General features: G+C 46.6%; 1 long non-coding RNA gene across 3 annotated transcripts in view; it reads right to left on the minus strand.

The window, feature by feature from the left end:
* The window catches only part of LOC129482323 (uncharacterized), a 112,060-nt gene that overhangs the window by 3,321 nt on the left and 89,234 nt on the right, over window positions 1–19,505 (minus strand). For all 3 annotated transcript variants that reach the window (XR_010121026.1, XR_010121027.1, XR_008657661.2), the window contains 3 exons: window positions 3,810–4,040; window positions 3,308–3,522; window positions 1,587–1,920 (listed from right to left, as the gene is read on the minus strand). This is a non-coding gene — a long non-coding RNA (uncharacterized lncRNA). The remainder of the gene's footprint in view (window positions 1–1,586; window positions 1,921–3,307; window positions 3,523–3,809; window positions 4,041–19,505) is intronic.

Below are 19,505 nucleotides of genomic sequence, written 5' to 3' on the forward strand. Positions count from 1 at the left end.
GAACCTGCCATCAGTCACCGTTTATTAAGCACTTAACTCTGGATGGGGGCTGGCGCTCTGTGATTGCCTGACTTTATCCTCACTACGTTCAGCCCATAATGTCAATGTCAGACCATTGGCCCTCCCACCCCGCTTCGTCAGAGGAGGGAGCTGTGTCCCAGAAGGCAGGGGGGACTTGCTCAAAGTCACAGAGCTGGTATAAATAAACACAGCATGCCGGTCTTCATTTTTTTTTTTTTTTTTTTGAGACAGGATCTTGCTCTGTTGCCCAGGCTGGAGTGCAGTGGCGTGATCTCAGCTCACTGCAGCCTCCACCTCCCGGGTTCAAATGATTCTGCTGCCTCAGCCTCCCAAGTAGCTGGGACTACAGGTGTGTGCCACCATGCCCGGATGAATTCTGTATTTTTAGTAGAGTTGGGGTTTCCCTACATTGGCCAGGCTGGTATCGAACTCCTGGCCTCAAGTCATCCACCTGCCTCGGACTCCCAAAGTGCTGGGATTAAAAATGTGAGCCACTGCGCCCAGCCAAGCATGCCATTCTTTAGAAGATGTTCTCTCCTGGCACATCTCAGTTTCTACAAAGGCCCCCAGCCCTTCCTGGAGACCCCTGGGGCGAAGTTCTCTCACCCTTCTTCACATGCCCATAACAACTCACCTGCCTCTCTCTTAGAGCCCTCCTCCCACCCTTCCTTGAATTCTGGCCATGCTCATGTGTGCCATAGCTCCCCCAGGAAGACAGCCTTTGAGTCTGGTCTGACATTGTCTGTCCTTAAAGAAGGCACTTAACACATATTTGTCAATTGAATTAATAAGAATTTCCCACAGGGCCTTGGAAGAAACTTTGTGCCTGTTTGCCTCTGCTGGATGACGCACTCTGAACACAGCTACCTAAAAGTGGAAAGAAGGAGGCCGGGCAGGGTGGCTCACGCCCGTAATCCCAACACCTTGGGAGACTGAGTCAGGTGGATCACTTGAGCTCCGGAGTTCGAGACCAGCCCAGGCAACATTGCGAAATTCTGTCTCTACAAAAAAAATTTAAAACTTAGCCAGGCATGGTGGCACATGCCTGTAGTCCCAGCTACTCAGGAGTCTGAGGTGGGAGGATTGCTTGAGCCTAGGAGGTGGAGGTTGCAGTGAGCTGAGATCACATCACTGCACTCCAGCCTGAGCAACAGAGCAAGATCCAATCTCAAAAAAAAAAAAAAAAAGCTGAAAGGAAGGACTGTTTTGAGCTGAGGCAACCCCAAGGACTGGTGACATTCCCTGGGTCTCCCCTGCCAGCCTCATGTCATAACCCAAGAGAGTCTGGGACACGTCTGTGAAACAGGATGCTGAACAGCTGAACACAGTTGACTTGAGCCAGCCTAAGTGGGTTTCTGCTCCTTGCAACAAGAGGCCTGAATAGAAGCCCCTTCTTCAAGGGAGTGGGCATCAGCTCAGAAAGAGGATCCCATGGGAACTGACTTTGCTGGTGACCAAGGCCCTACCACCAGGGCGCCCTGCCCATGTATCCCAAGCAGAGGGGGCAGAAGCAGCGGTGTAACTGCTGTGCTTGACAGCCAGTGCAGGTCTTTTTTTTAACTCACCAATCTTCCATGCAACAAAATTGTTTTCTGTGAAAAGCAGGAAATGAATAACAACAGTATAGGTGCATTGGCTATGTCTGGTGGCATTTCTTCAGAATTTTCATTAATGACACCTGATTTTGGAGGCATTGTATATTTTTAAATACATCTAGATGTTGTTTCAGTTGCTTCCTCTTTGGTTCTTTTTGCTTTTCGTTGTTGAGCTTCACTGAAATTTGTGTCATTTCACATTGGTACAGGTACTCCACTTCAAATTTCCCGAGAAATTCAGAAGAATTGTGAAGAAGCTGTTGGTTTCACAATACTGCAAGACGCTGCAAGTTACTCCAAGTTCCTACAGGACAACAAGGCACAATTATTTACTTAATTATGTTTAAATATACCTATCAGTTTGAACCTTGATCCTTTAGTGACATTCTAATATAATAATTTATGTAAATAATTATTCAGAGACCAATGAGAGGATTTTAATAAGTGCAAAATGTTAGCAAATGGTAAAACATTGATAAATCTATGGTCTGGATTTTGTTCTGCCATTTAAAAATAATTAAAAAGTAAGTTTCAATTTTAAAAACATTATTGAAATTCAGCAAAATATTTCAAGCAAGAACTAAAATATACACTTACTAAACACAAATATTATACCTCACATTTCACACTCTGTTTCATTGTTTTAAATTTTAAACAGAAATAACTCCACTGGCCACCTAGAATGATCAAGTCAGGCAACTCAAGTTACTTTGTTCCATCTTCGCAATCACTGTGCTATCATTGTTCATTTTGAATCTACTTTTTAAATGCAAGAATATTTGATACCAGATACCAGACACAAATTATACCTGAAAAGGATGTCATTTTAGGTTTTGTGTTCCACCTAAAGGATACAATTCTGTACCCTGACAACGTTATTCTAGAAATAAATGCCTATGAGTGAGTCTGTTTCAGGAGCCAACTCTACAACTAGGAGTTCCCCCAAAGTAACTTCCATGTGCAATAAAGTGTTTATTAAAGGATAAGTATTAAAATTGTCCTAAGCAGAAAATCAAACACCGCATGTTCTCACTCATAGGTGGGAATTGAACAATGAGAACACTTGGACACAGGGTGGGGAACATCACATACCAGGTGGGCCTGTCGTGGGCTGGGGGAGGTCTGAGGGATATCATTAGGAAATATACCTAATGTAAATGACGAGTTAATGGGTGCAGCACACCAACATGGCACACGAATACGTATGTAACAAACCTGCACATTGTGCACATGTACCCTAGAACTTAAAGTATAATAAATAAATAAATATTTTTTAAAATCTAAAAAAAAAATTAAATTAAATTGGATAAATAAAATTGTCCTAAGGCCAGGAACGGTAGCTTACACCTGTAATCCCAGCACTTCCAGAGGCAGCGAATTGCTTGAGCCTAGGAGTTTGAGACCAGCCTGGGCAACATGGTGAAACCCTGCCTCTATAAAAAAATACAAAAATTAGCCAAGTATGGCGGCACGCACCTGTAGTCCCAGCTACTTGGTAGACTGCGGTAAGAGGATTGCTTAAGCCTGGGAGGTCGAGGTTGCCGTGAGCCATGATGGTGCCACTGCACTCCAGCTTGGGTGACAGAGTCAGACTCTGTCTCAAAAAAACAAAAACAAAAACTGTCCTAACGTGAAGCTTATATACTTATCATCATCATCAATATCATCAGCATTATGAAACTCCACAGTACCTCAGCAAGTGTTTACACATTGGCCCAAGGACAGATTTTTCCTGGAGGAGGATTTTACCGCTGCCACCATCTTGAAATTCTTCATCGTTTTGTAACACATGGCCATAGATTTTCATTTCTGCACTCAGCTCTGCTCTGACCCCGGGGCCATAGGGGTTCTTGGAGAGACAGGGCAGATGGAAGAAGCGGAAGGCATCCGCACACTGTAGAGTGCCCTGCAATCATAGAGGGTGATTACTCCTGTCCCTACCTCCCTGGCCCAGCTTCCCACCAGCCAGAACCCTGGCAAAACAGGGAGACCTTTGGCAGTCTCTTAGCCCTCTTCCTTACTAATCCCTGTTCCCTCCTCTCTCCCTATGCCAAATACAACTAGAGGCCACCTCACAGCCAGGCGCCCCTCCCAAAGACACCAACTTCCTTTACCCTGCACCAACCAACCCTCACCCCATTCTCAAAAGGGTCTCTGGCCAGAGGTCTGATCGAGCCCCTTGAGGGTACTCACTTTAAGCCACCCCCATTGCCTGAGCTGTTTTCCTTTTTTTCAAATGAAGCTTGTTCTTTTCTGGGTCTCTCCAAGGTGGAGTGTGGGACGGCAGTGTTTTCCACAGCCTCTGGCTCGTGCCGCGCTCTCAGATTCTTCAGTTCTCCTCACCCACACGAGCCCAATGAGGTAGGCCTTTTTATTCCATCTTGCAGATGAAGAAATGATTACTCAGGGTTGATAAAGCACCACCTAAGATCTCATGGGAGGAAGGAACAGAGATGAGAATAAAATGCAAAGCTGTGTAAGTCCAACAAATATGTCACATCCATGTCACCTCTGGGGTCTGATCCAACCTCTCAACAACCACCATCACCCCTCAACAGGCAGGTGACAGTGGCAAGACGGCCCAGCCCAGCACCAGGCTCCCCCATTGCAGTGCCATTGCTATGCAGAGGACACAAACCCCAGACCTTGACTCCTCCTCACAGACCCTGAACAGCCAGAATCTTCTGGCTTCACTGATACTTCCAGCTGCCTGAGCTTTGGCCCGGACAGTAGCCACAGCAACCACAGGTAGGTCTCTGCAGCTGCAGCTGAATGAGCCAGCAAATATTTATCAAGCACTGTGCTAGGAACGTAGGAGATGGAGTGACTTTACTCAGTGGTCCAGTTTTAAAACACTTTTAGTAATAAATACCCTAAAAAAAAGAAGGGGGGAGAACATATTTTAAAACTCTATTGCTTTCTTTCCCATCCTGAAAGCCATGAGGTAGACAAAATAGTATTGCTTTACAAGCACAGACTTTGGAGCCAGAGACTTTTGGGTTTGAATTCTGGCACTGCTGCCACTAGCTACGTGACATTGTGCAAGCCACACTCCTCTCAAAGACTTAGTTTCCCCTTTACAACACGAGAATGCTTACCCTTGCCCACCTCAGAGGGTTCTTTAAAAATGAAATGAGCTAATGTATAACAAAGAGCTTTGTTGACTGTGCAAATGTTAGGTTGTTCTTTCAATAAACATTTATTAAGCATTTACTCTGAGCCAAACCCTGAGTTAGGCATTAGAGCTTCTGAAATGTAAACGACCCGGGTTCATTGGGATTCACCCTTTTTATTTTTTTTCGATGAAATTCACACAACATAAAATTAACCATTTTAAAGTGAACGATTCTTTGGCATTTAGTCCATTCACGATGTTGCACAACCAACACCTCTCACAAGTTCTAAAACATTTTTTTCCTCATCCCAAAAGAAAAGCCCGTACCCACTGAACATCAGCCTCTTTTGAAGGTACCTTTTCTCTCGCTCTGCTGTGTCCTTCTCGGGAGTTGAGTTCACGGGCTTGATAATATCCTAATGTCCCTCTCATCGCCTATGACTCCAAGCCAATTCCCACATCCAACCTCAAGCTTCACAAGTCGAAACCCAGGCTTCTCTGCCAGCACTGGGGGAAACAGAGCCCCTAGCCTGCCATTTTTAATTACATCAGGGCTGGATGAGCAGGTAATCGCTGTGCATTTCAGTAAATTACCTCTCATAAAGGGGCCATCATGTTTGCTCATGTGCCCTTCTTTCCTGGAACCAGCTCCCTGCTTGCCAACATTGTATCTTCCCAGCAGCCCGTGCGCCTGGTGATCGTCCTTTTAGTCAAGCTGGGGGACAGTCAGGTGCAGGGGGAGGAGGCAGAGTTTGGGCAAATATTGGACTTGGCCACACTTGCTGTTCGTATCAGGAACCCAATTGGTGTTATTGATTGACAGATTCGGGGACCAACTGTTTAGAAAGCTGAGCCCCCTCGGATTGGGCTAGGTGTTTCAACAAACAGCCCTAATGCTGGGCAAACAGGGCTGTTGGAAGAAGTGCCCAGCGTGTTAGCAGAGCAAACCAAGCACTGAGCAAACAGCTTAAAAGAATGTGGCCACCTCCACGTAACCTCAACCAAGGTATTGATCCCACTGGAGGAAAGAGAGGGGCCGAGTGGGGAACAGAGAGATACAAACCCCGGCAGAATGTAAATGTTATCTTTAAGCTGCGGCTGTCAGGGCCCTAATGGGCATCTGTTTGGAATTTGTCTTCTTGCAAATCTTTAAATCCAGGTCAGGGCCAGGCACAGAATTTAATAACAACTTTTCAGAGAGATCGGGGCTTGGGACTGATTTCATTCCCCATAAGCCCAACTGGGACTCTTCTGTTCTTCTTAAAGGCAGCTGCCTTGCATGGAAACTTGCTGGGTGCAAGTCCCAAGCTAGAAAGAGATAAATCTTCTGAACACTGGTCATAAGGCTACAGGAGAAAAGAAGGAAATTCAGAAATAAAGGTGCTTTCTCTGACCCCTGAGCTGTCCATACATGAGAGCCGGTGGAGTGGAAAGAATCCTGGACTCAGAGCCAAGAAATCTGGGTCCTGCTGCAGCTGCTGGCTCTGACTGGCTGCCCCTTCTGTCTTCACCTCCCTGACCTTCAATCTCTGTATCTATGAACTGAGGGATGCAGTCCCTGCTGGGCATATTCAGGGTCAGGCCAGACAAGCTCATTCCAAGGTGGGAGCACACTCTGCAGACAGAAAACACTGTCCCAGTTTAAGGAATCAGGATATTTGCTGAGAGGCCCTGGGGGATGCACCTCCTGAGCCTGAGACCTTCTGACATCACCAAGTCGCAATGGAATGGACCATGGCTGTGGTTATCTATTTTTCTAGGTAGGTGACTGTTGGAATTTGGGTGTCCTTTCCCAAAAGCTAGATGGGCGAAGGGAATACATGTTGTTTGCAAATTCCTTGAAAAGTAAAAAAACCATGATTGCTTACTCGTTGTTATTTTTGAGACAGGGTCTCACTCTGTTACCCAGTCTAATGGAATCTTGCTCTGTCCCCCATGCTGGAGTGCAGTGGCACGATCATAACTCACTGCAGCTTCAAGCTCCTGGGTTCAAGCAATCCTTCTGCCTCAGTCTCTCAGGTAGCTGGGACTACAGGTGTGTGCTACCACATTCCACTTTTTTTTTTTTTTTTTGTAGAGACGGAGTCTCACCATGTTGTCCAGGCTGACCTCGAATTCCTGGCCTCAAGTGGTCCTCCCACCTCGGCCTCCCATAAACAATGGGATTACAGCATGAGCCACCATGTCCAGTTGTTTGCCTTTTAATATTTTTATAAAATAATAGGGTTAAAAAAATACTTGCCCTCTGTGTCCCAAATGAGGCCAGAGGACCGTGATTAGATATCACCCCTGGTCCACAATTTCTTGCCAAGAAAAAAACCACAGCACTCCTATCTTCAACTAGAGGCCACAGCAGTGTGAGTAACCCCAGGGTATTACTTGGCACTGCATCTTACAAGAGAACAGAGGGAACTTAAAACCTTTTGGCCATCTCTGCCTCTCGGTATCTGCTCTCATGATGATAAGAAGAATCAGAGAAGGCTGCAACTCAGAGAAGGAGGCATCTATTTTGATAGATCTTTAAACAGGGGCTTAACAGGGAACAGCCTCAGCTTAAAGATTACATTTATGGAAGGATACAGGCAAAGTGGTCAAGAGCTCGGGCTTCAGAGCTCAGTGCCTGGGGTGGAATCCCAGCTCTGCCACTCGCAGTGCTGTGAGGCCTTCGGCAGGTTACCTAACTTCTCTGAACTTCAACAACACTTCTCCCTGTGAAATGGAAATCATACTCCTGGAGGGACTGCCCCTCAGTGCAGCACCTCACCCATGATAAGCCCTCAGTAAATAATAGGGACTTTTATGGTTATTTTTGTGATGTGGGCAGGACAGACCCTAGTGAGAATGAGTTGTCATTGCCAATATGTGACTGCAGAGGATGCCTTGCTCCCAGTGAGGAAACCCACCAGCCTTCCCTAGAAAACCTACCATCAGAGCCTTGGGTCAGCACCAAGATTTTACCGTGCAAGTGGAGACGCACACTCAGTTTCAAGTGTGTGGCCTATGAGAGCTGCTCGCGTAGGCTTCCTCATCAGAGGGACCTCTCCAAGGCCTCCTCCTCCTGCATCGACCAGTAGCCCTGCCCTCAGCTCAAAGAGAAGGCTGTGGGTTTGAAGACAAAGTTCTCCGGCATAGAGATGGACCAGTCTACTACCTTCTGCTTATAGATGGGGCAGTGGACGCCCAGTGTAAGGAAAGGACTTGCCCAAGGTCACAGAGGAGGTCAGCGGCTGCACACATTTTTTTGTGGCAATAAGAAAATGGGCTGATAAGGCTGGGTCTTTAAAGGCAAAATCACTGACAGGTTATCAGGGAGAAGTTTAAGCTTGCCTTAGAAGCGGAGCAGACGGGGGCCCAATTCACCTCCAGCAAATAGTTATGAATTAGGGTTTATCTACAGCAATTAAAAACAAATAAGTAAATTGTACCTGCGTTGGCATGCTTCCTCTCAACCTACTGATATACCTACCCTCACTGGAAACGTCAACCTCAACTAAGGTTGTTTCAGAACCTTTGCTTTGGGAACAAGGGCACACAAACACTGGGGTAATTTATGATGGTAATTTATGACGTGTTAAGTAGAGATAACTATATTTCTCCAATCTGCATGGCCTAACATCTAGTTAAGTAAGGAAAAGGGGCCTGGAAGATGTGATATTGCTATCCCCCTATAAGGAGAGGTCTTAGCCAAGGTTACGTGCATTTGGTGAGTGTTGAGCCACAGCCAACCTGCTTCCTGGCCCAGGGCACTCCCATCTCTGCCCCAACATGGTCCTACAGAGCTCAGGCAGAGGCCACAAGGTTCCCAGCTCCCATCAGACCCCAGCTTTCCCCCACTCCTGATCTCCTGGCTCCATGGGACGGTAGCATGCAGACTATGAACCAGGAAAAAGTTAAAAGCAAAAAGGAGAAAACTTGTTAAAACCACTGCTGTTTTTAAGGGTCAAGGAAGGATTCCTTCACCTGCCCTGGAGGCAAGAAAACAGGTCACATGCACACCACACCCCTTTCTCCAATTGGCCTAGGGTTACAGACTCACTTCTGTTAGACAAAGACCTCCTTTCCAGAAGAGAATATGCTGGGCCACTGCAGATCTGGAGGAGTTTGCAGTAAGAGTGGGTGCCCCAGACATGGGACCAAGCATTCCACAGGTAGAAGGCTTGGAAGCTAGAAGCCCAGTGAGCATGCACCTGGTTAGAGGGATCAGGGAGCCTCAGCTCTGGAGTGGATTAAGATGCAGGTAGAAACAGCTCAGAGTGGGTCTCTAATCCCATCTAATCCACTCTGGGCTTAAGGATCCCAGAAATCCCTTACCAAGCACTTTCTTTGTCTCACTTGCAGTGACCACCTCCCTCCCTTTCCCTTGGAAAGCCCAAGTTATCAGGCAGTGAAAGAACTGGCCCCTGACTCTGCTGCTATAACATCTCCCATGCCACACTGCTGCTTTTCAACATGCAGGCCCTTGAAACAGGAAAAGCAGTACCCACTTTCTCACTCCATAGCTCCACTCACAATTACCAACTGTTTACAGGAAAGACAATGAGAGTGAGTCCCCTGAGAGAGGGGGTTAATTATTACAAGTCAGGAAAACAGAGAGTTATAGTATGCTGACCCCCTCTACCTGGATACACAGTAACTAGTGCTGTTTTTGAAAACACCCAGGTTAGAGCCAGGTTTACATTTGACAAGCATCAGCTAATTACAACAATAATATGAACTATACAACAGCATCAGCATGGCTGATGAATCATTGAAAAGGCTGAGTGACTCTTAGAATGCCCAATTAATGATTCACCCTGTAAAAATGCATCTCCACGCTGGTGCCCAGATCTGGCTCATTATGTTAAAATCTCTTACGCCACTGGGCCTTCCATACAGACTCTAAATATCTTCAGAACTTTGAACTTTGAAATAAGTAAACACGAATATGCACTAACCAGGACTGGCTTCATGGGCACGCAACCTATGCAGCTAGTTATTCAGGGCCTGAGCTCTGAAGGGCACCACCCCCCACTTGGTTGAATGCTTTCTTGAAATTCTGAATAATTCTAGAACAGGGAGCCCCAGCATTTCCATTTTGCACAGGGACCTGAAAATGATGTTTCCAGGCTTGGGCTAAACTCTTAAAGAAGAAAGCAACAGAAAGTGAGACACAGGAATCCATACATCAAGCCACTTTTGCCCTCATCTGAAGCAAAATGCCCCCAATTCTTTTAAAATTCTGAACAAGAGAAAGGTGTGGATTTTTTTTTTTTTTTTTTTTTTTTTTTTTTTTTTTTTTTTTTTTTTTTTTTTTCTGGAGGAAGTGTTTCACTACATTAGAAATCCTTTATGAGTAGGTCTGGCCCTGTCCTCTAAGCTAACCCCTCTCCTCCCTGACCACCCTCTGCAGAAAAACTCCTCTCTGACCTGCCGTGTCTGCAACCTGAGGTTGAGGTTGAGGGATAATTTCAGCTCTTTTCTGAGATAACAGAGAAGTCAGAGTCCTTGCTGTTTCCTTCTTCATAAAATGAAAGAGCATTGCGGGGGCAGGGGAAGGCAGAAGGGACTAAGTTAACCTTTCCCAGCCCTTTCTGAGATGTTCAAAAATGTTCACCCAGAAAGGGTCTCTATAGCAAAAAAAAAAAAAAAAGAAAGAAAGAAAAAAGAAAAAAAAAAGTTTTGAAAACTCTGGGTCAAATAAAGTTAACTTTCTGAACTGGAGGACTTTCTCAGAACCTTTAAAGAGTTAACAGGAATTGTGTGACTCTCCAAGCCTGGGGTGACAGCACTTTCCAAGCTCATTCTACTATAATTGATGTAACAACCCATCCACCCTGGGGAGTATTTACCATCAGGCTGAGGAATCTTGGACTTCAGAGCCTCTCACCTGCAATGGTCACTGCAGAGCTCTGGAAGTACCCATACTGAGTGTTCACCTGGTCATATGCTTGGCTAAAATTTGCAAAAGTAAGATATTGCTGTATCCATTTTCTTTTCCTTTCTTTTTTGAGAGGGAGTCTTAGTCTGTTGTTCAGACTGGAGTGCAGTGGCACAATTTCAGCTCACTGCAACCTCTGCCTCCTGGGTTCAAGCGCTGTATCCATTTTCTTAAAGAAAGGTCCTAAAATTGTGTGAGCTTTGGGCCCCACAAAACATGCATGCTCCTCTGAATCCATTTTCACATCTGGAGGCACCACCCTTACATCATGCCTAACATCTTAACATGCGCCCACATCCCCCATTTAATCTAATTTATAAATAACTGTAGGAGTTGAGTTGGAGCTGGCATAATGTCATTTGCTTAGTAGACTCGTAATTAAACATTCTTTCATATTGGTTTTGCTCAGTTGCAAGGAATGTTAATTTTGGAGGCAACACTTTTTAAATTTCCATGTCACGATCATTTTCTTAGGTCCTGGGAAAGCATGTGGGCCCTGAGGACTAGGCCCACAGTGAGGGATTGATAAAATAGGGCTGCACTCAGCCAGCCTCTACAGTTCGAGAAATGCCATACTTAGAGTGCAATACTGATTATTTTCATGGTCGTTTCCAATTCAGTGAAAATGTCGATTTAATATCTAATTCAGACTAAAGAGAGATTGGAGTGGTTGGGGGAGTCGAGTTTGGACTGCAGAAATTGAGCTTTTATTATTTTCAAGAAACAGCAGGTTTCCTTGAACTAGGTTAACAAGGTGTTATCTAACAAGACCTTAGGGGGCTGATTTAACAGTTAGGACAAGATTGTTGTGTAATTAGCTTATCAACTCTGTATATGTAAATGAAGGCTTTTAAAGTCTTAGGAAAACTGGCTCTTGCTCTTAAGTAATTTAACTGTTTCCCCTTGATGCTCTTCATTCTCTCCAGCTTGGACACTTCTTTCCTTAATTAAGCATTTATGGAAGTCCGTCTTGTGAGCAGCACTGTGCCTAGGGATTGAAATATGAGTGAGACCCAGTCCCTGCTCTCCACCAGCCCATGGTCTAATCAGAGGTCAGCGAACCTTTTCTGTAAAGGACCAGATGGTAAATACTTCAGTTTTGCAGACCATCTCTGTTGCAATAATAACGTGATTCGGCCCTTCAAGCACAAACGCAGCCACGGACAACGTATCAACAAATGAGTGTGGCCATGTTCCAATAAAACTTTATTTACAAAAGCTACTTGGGCCATGGTTTGCAGACCCCCTGGTCTAATGAGAGAGACAAAAATATAAATAATTTACTATGCAAAGATAGAAACTTAATTGTGTGCAATAATGGAAGCGCTAGCCAAGTGCTGTGGATTCACAGGGAAGAAAGAAGTAATTGATTTCCAGGAGAGGCCAGAAGCTTCCTGAAAGAGGCAGCGAAGCATATGAAGCCATTGCCTCTTGGTTCAGACCTTTATGGTCCCCCAGTTGCTTTGTTCTTATCCATTTTTCCTCCCCATTGAGGCCAAGGGCTTCTGCGACCTGGCATCATTTTATATCATTCCTGGGGCCTAGCTAAGCTGTAAGCACATGTCCTGCCTGCAAAATCACAGCTTCTGAGTCAGCATCCAGTCAAATAAGGTTGATGCTGTTAGAGCAAAACTCCGATTGGGCTCTCACCCAGGCTTCAGATAAACATTTCTTGTTTGGAAAACCATGGTGCCTTTGAGGGGAATTAGACAATGTAATCTCCTCCTGCACACAACCTCTGCTCTAACTCCTTTATTGTTCTTCCAGACACTTTCTCTTTGCATTTTCAATATCCAAATGCCATTTAGTTTATTGAGGCTTGTTTGCTCAGGGCTGGGCAAATAAAAGAACAAAGGAGGCTGTGAGCATCACCCCAGCCTTTGCTATCATGGGCTCTCAAGGTGAGCTTAGCAGCCTTCAGCACCAATCCCCTTAACAGGCTGTGGGCCAAGGTTGCCGGAGATGTGAGATGCAGGGCTATAACGATGGGATAGGAGACAAGGCACTTTCTGAACGGACTCCCGATAGCATATCTCCAACTCCACCAGGAACTAGGAAAAGGATGACACCCTGGCAATAACAGCAGGTAAATGAATTACTCACCCAGTAAAACTGATGGAGCTGATAACAGCAAGACCCAGAGATTGCTGGGTCAGAGGTTGCATCAGGAGACGGCTTCGGAGATTTAGGCTGTCGATCACCTTCATCAGCCTTTCTCCAAGACCTCTCCAAGTCAGTATCCAATCTACCTAGAAGTACAGTGTACTCACTGTGCCACCCAGGCAGGGGCCACCCCTAAGCCCCTTCTCTAGAAACACTCGGCAGCCCCCACTGCCCACTTGTTCCTGGTGTTCACCAGTGGGGGACAATGCTTGCGAATCCCCCAATATTTGTATGACTCTTGGGGAAGCTAGAGGAGAACAAATCAGAGAATGCTGGATCCAAAATATAACTTTTCTCAGGATATCAAATCCAGTTAGCACCAGCAAGCACCCTGCCCCTCCCCTTTGAACTCCCCAGGCTGCTTTCTGACCTGTAGGACGAACCTACCACTCTGCCTACCTGCCACTCATAGCTCCTAGGAGTACAACTTCCAGCCACTGCTTCTCACGTGAAAGCTCTCAGCTCAAGCACAGGAGGCAGAGTCCACTACACAGGGGAGCTAGGAGCCGGGGTCACTGACCTATATGAACTGCCACCAATAAAGATCCTTTCTCTTAAAATAAGGAAGATAAGGAAGAAGAAGAGGCAGGGTGAAGGCAGAATCGATTCATTTCCAGCCCCTGGGACTCTTTTCAGTCAATGGTCCCAGAACTGTAAAGTCTGTCTGTAAAGTCTGTATGTAAACAAGCAAACAAACAAAACCTTCTATAGGTGTTGGGTGAAAAATCCCTCAGGTTTTTCCACCTTGGTGGGAAGGTCCAGGTGGTCAGATGACCTGGGGCATACAATAATAAGAGGATAGAGGGGCCCTGTCTGGGGCTATCCCAGGTGAAGTCAGTTCCTCATCACTGGCTTTTCATCAAGGATGGTGTAAAAGCCAACGGCGGCTCTACTTCATCTCCTCAAACAGACCCTTCCAAACCCAGGACTAAAGCTAGAGAAAGAAGGAGGGAAGGGAGGTGGCTTTGCTCCTGGCTCAGCTTCCATTGGCTGAGCTTCTACTGTGTGCCAGGTGTGCATTATCTCCGTTAGTCCTCTCGCACTCCTAAGTGATGTGTGATAATCTTGTTTTATAGATAAGGACACTGACAACGCTTTCCCTAGGTCCTCCTGCAAGAAAGTGGCCAGGCTTGAAGTCAGCACAGGCCTGGCCTCAAACCCACGCTCTTGCCACCAACATACTTCCGCAGAAAGAGAAGGAAGGTGTGTTTAATGTAAGTGTTAAATGTGTGACAGGAAATGGATGAGCCTGTAGGGGCTAAATTGACTTGCTGGGGTTAGGAGAATGGCATCCTGACTTGTTTCATGCAGTGCCTCCTTTCTGATTCCCACTTCCCCACGCATATTCTTGGTTGGGCCAGGGGATGCTAGCCTCAGCCCTTGGGATCCACTCCCACTTCATGAGAAACCAAAACCAAATGTGGGGTCCTGCCTTGGCAAAGGTGAGTGACAGGCAGAGCTGGGATGCTCTGCGCCCAGGGGCCCTCAATGCCCTGCACCTCCTCTCCACCACCTGGGCCCTTTGGCTCATTTCTACCCCACACCCCTCAAAGGCACCTTCTTGGATTAAGTCACTGTGCCTGCTGGCCTCTCCAGTCTCATCCTCTCTCCTGGGGCATCTGAGACTCTGGGTCCTAAGCTGGAGGCTTTTCATAGTCCCACAAGGCTCACAGCCAGGCCAGCCCACAGTTCTGCCTCAGCTAGGGTGGGATGTGTGTGCTGTGGCTGGAGAAGACATCTGACTCTGCAAATGCTCCTCAGTCCTATTGTTTGACTACCAAGCCTCTTTTCCCAAAAGAACAGCAAGTGTGTCTCCAGCCCTCTTCCTGAGACAGAACAGAGGGACGAGAGGGTTTATGGTTAGGCACTTGGAACCATAAACCTTTCCCCCTCAGGCAAGGTGGGGGGAAATGGGAGGGAGCTCATTTGTGAATGGAGATCATAACTGGATGTGGTCGGAGGGACCCCAAGAACCCAGTCTGTTCGCATGGCTGCATGGCCATTCTCCTTCGTAGCCTCTCTGCATATTGTCCCTGATCTCTCTCCACCAGTGCTTCCCCACTTGCCTTCTCTTCTCAAGGCCTGAGAGCCACTTCCTGCTTCTTTATGATTTCTGTGGTCTCCCAGCTTTAGCCTGCAAAAGGCCAACTGCAGCCTTGCCTCTACCCATAGATATCATTTCAGAATCTGTCTCTGATTCTACCTGCCTTATTCTCCCTGGGTTTCTTAATTCCAATTCCCAAGAGCCTGAATCTGCTTGGCCCATCTTCTCATACCAAGCCACACACTAAGTTACTGGTCACTCTGTAGATTGATGCTGATGGGTCAGGTTCCCTGCTCTGCTGGGGTCAGTCGGGTCTGAGGCAGATACAGTCACAAGGCTGCAATGGCCCAATGGCTTTTTCTTGCCCATGGCACAAAATACAGCCAATTTACTGAGACAGTGTTATTGCAATAGAGAAAGAATTTAATAAACACAGGGCCAGCTAAACAGGAGACTGGAGTTTTATTACTTTGATCAGCCTCCTTGAAAATTCAGAAACTAGGGTTATTTAAGGATGATCTGGGGGACAGGGAGCCAGGAAGTATGGAACAATGACTGGTTGGGTCGGAATAAAATCAGAGGGGGTTGAAGCAAGTTCTTCCCACTGCCTTCAGTTCTTGAGTGGGATCACAGAACTAGTTGAGCCAGTTTACCAACCTGGGTGGTACCAGCTGGTTCATTAGAATGCAGGGTTTGAAAAATAGAACACCAATCTCAGGTTTTACAGTAGTGATGTTATCCATAGGAGCAAGTGGGGAGGTTAGAAGTGGCCTCTGGCTGCATGACTACTGAGTTGTAATTTCTAATCTTGTGGCTCATTTGTTAGTTTTACACAGGCGATCTGGTTCCCAGGCAAGGAGGAGGTTTATTTCAGGAAGAGGCTGTTATTATATTTGTTTCAAAGTTAAAACTACAATCTAAATTCCTTCTATACTTTACCCAGCCTATGCCCAGAAATGAACGAGGGCAGCTTGGAGGTTAAAAGCAAGATGGTGTTGGTTAAGTCAGATTTCTTTCACTGTCATAATTTTCCCATGCCAGATTTTTCTCGTTGTTGTAATGTTTGCAAAGGTGGTTTCAAGGCAGGGGCTGAGAGTTAGCCTTTCCCCTTACAAGGGTCTAACAAACTTTCTGAGTTGCTGCTCACCTGATGGAAAACCTTCACTCCATCCCCTCTTAGGTGTGGGGCCTTGGACAAGTCACTAAAACTCCCTTAGCTGCAGTTTTCTCATCTGCAAATGAGGAACTGTCTATAAGCAGCTCTCCAGGTTTGAATCCAGTTGTGAGATGCAAATAAGCGCCCAGCACAGCACCTGACTGAAGAGGAGTCCCTCTCTCTCTCATCCAACTGCAGCCAGGGTGGGCGGCATTCTTCAGAGAAATCTCCCTGCCGACTGCCCTCCTACTTCCTCTCCACCTTCCCAGAGGTTATCCGCCCACCCTTTATGCTCTGACTCCAGGATACCTCTTCCAGGAAGCCCACCCCAGTCACCCTTGCTGTCCGCAACCCCCTCTCAGAACCCTATGCTACTTTCAGGCAGCATCACACAATGTCAAGTTTAATAATACCCTGTCCAATCCCACAGGCTCATTTCTCCACGTGTGTTCATTATCTCTCCAGAGTGTGAGCTCCCTGGCTGGAAACCATGCTTTTGCTTTTAATCCCCTAAGGGCATCACACAAGGCTATACAAACAGCGAGTGCCCAAAAAATACTTGCTGATATACATTCCAAGGACATAAAAAGGGCCTAAGCCCAGCTTCCTTCTCTTTTAAAAGAGGGCAGGACAATGATAATAACCACTACCTGTAAGGCAGTGTATATTTGGTAAAGACTTGCTACATTCATTGTCTTGATTAATCAGCAACCCAAAGAGGTAGGTGGAATTCATCCCACAATGCAAGTGCGAATACTGAGGACCAGCGACAGTCTGTGATGTGCCTGAGAGCACAGCTAGTAAGTGGCAGAGTCGTGATTTGAACCCAAGTCTTGCGACACCAAACCCATTTTTTTTTTTTTTCCGTCATATGGGGCTGTGAGCTTTAAAAGCCAAGAGACAGGGTTCAAGGGGTGGCCAGTAGTTTTGCTATAGAGAAAACTGCAGCCATTGGGAAACAGGCAAATTGTTTACACCTAGATGCAGAGAGCACAGAGAAGGCAAATTGCCACTGGCTTCAAAGACGCAATGGAACTTGGACACGTGGAAAGAAGGAGAGGCACTGGAGGAAGCAGAAGCCATCTGTGGGTGCAAGCGTACGGCCAGAGCTAGCTCAAGGGGAGTGCTGAGTAGAACGCAGAGCCCGAAGGGAGCAATATAGTGGCAAGCTACAAGGGAGCCCAGGACCCCAAGCTGGGGACGGTGATGATAGTGTTCTCAGGAGGAGAGAGACAGTGAGAGATGCTTGTGAGTGATCACTCCACAGGATGCAGTGAGGGGCTGGCTGGGTCTGGAGCAAGTAAGAAGCAGCCAAGGTCATTCCAAGCCCACAGCCAGAGCCATTGCTAAAATGTAGTTCTCATTAACCAATATGGGGGTGGCAAAAATTGCCACTGACTTTGGGAAGGAAACAGGCAGTATCACACGATGTCAAATTTAATAAGTTCCTGTCACCATGCCCTATCTCATTACTCTGCACATGTTCATTATCTCCCCAGATCGGTGTTAGCTGGCTTTTGGAAATGATGTTTTTTCTTTTATCCTCCACAGCTCCTTATGCAGGGCTGAGCACATAGAAGGAGCCCAGCAAATAGCAGTGGATATAAATTTCAAGAGCATAAAATGGTCCTAAACCCCAGGGTCAGTGAAGGAACGTTTCAGAGAGATTAGATATCAACTCAATCTTTTCCTAAAAGCACTTTGCAGTAGCAGCCAGCAGCATCCAACAACACCCAACAATGAAACTGTGCCCCTCGAGGTAGAGAGTACCCCATCACTCGAGGTATCCAAGCAGAAACTAGACAACCATCAGAGGCTCTGTGGAAGGAATCCCTGCATTGGGAGGGAGACCAGACCGAACAGCTCCTACAGCCCCCTCCATCTCTCAGACGCTATGGTTCAAAAATGCAGTGGATTTGGTCTCCAGCTTCATTGGCATGCCCCATTCAGAAATAGCCAGACTGACTTAAAAAAAGAAATCTCGGTGCCTCGTTCTATTTCTTTCAAACCCTTTAAATGTCAAGTTCCAGACCACTGCTTTGCCTTGCCGGGTGGTTGGATACCAAGCCCATGAGCGCTGGATTTAGAATAGCACGCCTGGTGTGGCCGGAGGAGGAGTCTGACTTCATGCATTCCTAATGCACGTCTATTTTTACAGCCATGAGACATGTCGCCTTCCCTCGCTGTTCACATCAATATCACACAGGGACGCTGACACAGGGCCATCTGTCCCCGCAGACGCGTTCTTTTGGGAGGGGAGGCAGAGGGAACGGGAGGGGGATAGATATGCATTTTTGTTCTAAGTCTGAAAATTGATTTGGGATGTGATAGATCCCAGGCTTGAGCTGGCCAGAAACGCCTTTTGCCAAACCCTGTTGGGGACAGTGTCTTATTTTTTCATCTCCTTCTTAAGTTTAGCACTGTCGGCCATCCACCCAAGCAATCATTCACTCACTCACTCACACACGCACTTGCCTGTGGCGTGCCAGCTCTGGGCCACACTTCCTTTCGCCATGCTTGACTTTTCCGGAGGCCATGCCCGCCATGCAACAGGGTGTAGAGGTAGGAAGGGGCATGAGCTGGAGGGTAAACAGATGAGGCAAGTCTTTGCTGAGCACCTGTAGTACGTCCAGGGCTGTGCCCAACCTACAAGTCCAACCAGGGGCTTTTCCTTAAAACAACTGTCTGTGTGTAAGACAAGGGATGAGTCCAGACTTGAGAGCGAGAGAAGAAAGGGCTTCTTGAGTGCTGGAACAAAAACAAAGTGGTCTCAAGAGAAATGAGAGCTCTGTTAATGTGTCTGTGGACCCCAGAACCTGGCCCAAGCTGGCTGTTCTGGGAGAGCCCCACACTCTGGAAAAGGAGCCCTCAGAATGCATCTACACAAAAGAGCCCCACTGGGAGCTCAGCCCTTGGGTGCTTGTTATAGATTCAGGTTCCCAAAGTCTTTGGGGCCCACCAAAGACTCCCTCCTCTGGTAATGCAACCACTTTTCCTTTGACACAGCTCCCCCATTCCTGGTGGTCCTGAGGGACCTGTCAATCATGCAACCCCACCTTGCCTTGGTAAAGATCCAGTGCCAGGTCCAACCAATCAGAGAACTCTCTGAAGGAAACTACAATGATTAATTCAGGGAGGCATGGGTGATCCTGGTGAGGCAGTAAGAGGCGGCCCTGGGACTTTTCTGCCAGAGGTAACAGGGAAAATGACCTCAATTGTTATTGCTAAATTGAGAGAATATGAGTCTGAAACCACCAGTCACCATCTTCCTTCCTCCATGGAAAAGACCTGTATGAAGGATAAAGCCAACTGGAGACCACAAAAGCCAAGAGGAGAAAGATAGAATCTGATGACTTCACTTGACCCCTGGTTCCACCATGTGGAAATGAGCCCCTGAATTAGCTACTGGTGAGAGCCAAAAAATCCTTTTCCCCCTCTCTTTTGAACAAATTTGCCTTGAACAGTTTACCCACCAATTGGTACTTAGAAATACT

The sequence above is a fragment of the Symphalangus syndactylus genome, chromosome 5 (assembly GCF_028878055.3).
Source record: "Symphalangus syndactylus isolate Jambi chromosome 5, NHGRI_mSymSyn1-v2.1_pri, whole genome shotgun sequence".
Classification (NCBI taxonomy): domain Eukaryota; kingdom Metazoa; phylum Chordata; class Mammalia; order Primates; family Hylobatidae; genus Symphalangus; species Symphalangus syndactylus.